The 1,226-nt window shown below is 39.6% G+C and overlaps 1 pseudogene; it reads right to left on the reverse strand.

The window, feature by feature from the left end:
- Positions 1–350: 350 nt before the first annotated feature.
- LOC106967424 (small nuclear ribonucleoprotein G-like) lies at positions 351–693 on the reverse strand (annotated as a pseudogene).
- Positions 694–1,226: the final 533 nt, after the last annotated feature.

Here is a 1,226-nt window from a genome sequence, read left to right on the forward strand (position 1 = left end):
CAAACTATCTGAGTAAGTGAGCCATGAAGGCTTCACAAATGGGGATAAGAATTCACTGGATGAAGAGGAAAAGAGAGGCATTGCAGGCAGAGAATAGCTTGAGCAAAGGCACAAAGTTGTGAAAGTGCCAGGCATGCTGAAGGAATTAGTGAATGGCCTACTGTGGCTCCAGAACAACACATATTGGGAAAGGGGTGCTGGGGTGAAGTGACGAGAAACGTAAGTTGGGACAAAGTGATGGGAGAACTTTATAGGTCAGGAAGAGGATTTTGGACCTGATCTTAGCAGAGTTTTAAGTGTTTCAATTTCAATAAAAAATTTAATATGACAGATGTTCACAACCTGAATTTTTATGTCCCTGTGAAACAGGCCCTTTGTAAAATAGACATGTGGAAATGATTGATTTCTCTGCTGAACACAGCCGTTATTTCTGCTCGTTCCAATGTTTCTCATGTGATAATACTGCTTCCTTGTATTACCACCTTTCCAGTGCTGTTCAGTTGCTACAAGTTGTGATCACTACACATTCATCTATCACAAGACCCATAAAGAAATCAAATCCCCTCGGTATTCCTTGGATATGTCTGCTACTGTTCAATTTCAACGATAACTTCTTGTTCTTAAATTTTTTCAACTCAGAAGGGTGGGTTTTGCTCATGGTGTCTGTTTAGTGGGCCTAGAGCAGCCTTGAAATAGAAATCATGGTCTCCTTCACACGCCTGCTGCAACATCAGAGTTTTTTAGAGGAAAGTGGCTTGGATTCTTCCAACAATCTTCCTTCCAGGCTAATCTATCTGGGACACTCAGCCCTGGGTCTTGTTAGAGGAAACTGTTGCCCTCTGGGTCATTGCCACCTCTCACTCACGCTCTTCAACCTTAGCTAAATCATTCATCACATGCCCCTTTTAGATTCCATGTCAGAGATTGCATTTGAATCTGTAGACTGCTTTGGGTAGTACTGGCATTTAACAATATTAATCCCTGCAGTCAATGAATACAGGATGTCTTCCTATGTGTTGTGTCTTGTTTAATTCCTTTCAACAATGTTTTGTAGTTTTCAGTATAAAAATCTTTCACCACTTTAGTTAATTTACTCCTAAGTATTTCATTCTTTTTGGTTCTGTTATAAATGGAACTATTTTCTTAATTTCCTTTTCAGATAGTTCACTGGCCGTGTATAGAAACACAAGATTTTTGTATGTTGATTTTGTATCCTGCAACTTTAC

Source organism: Acinonyx jubatus, chromosome B4 (assembly GCF_027475565.1).
Source record: "Acinonyx jubatus isolate Ajub_Pintada_27869175 chromosome B4, VMU_Ajub_asm_v1.0, whole genome shotgun sequence".
Taxonomy (NCBI): domain Eukaryota; kingdom Metazoa; phylum Chordata; class Mammalia; order Carnivora; family Felidae; genus Acinonyx; species Acinonyx jubatus.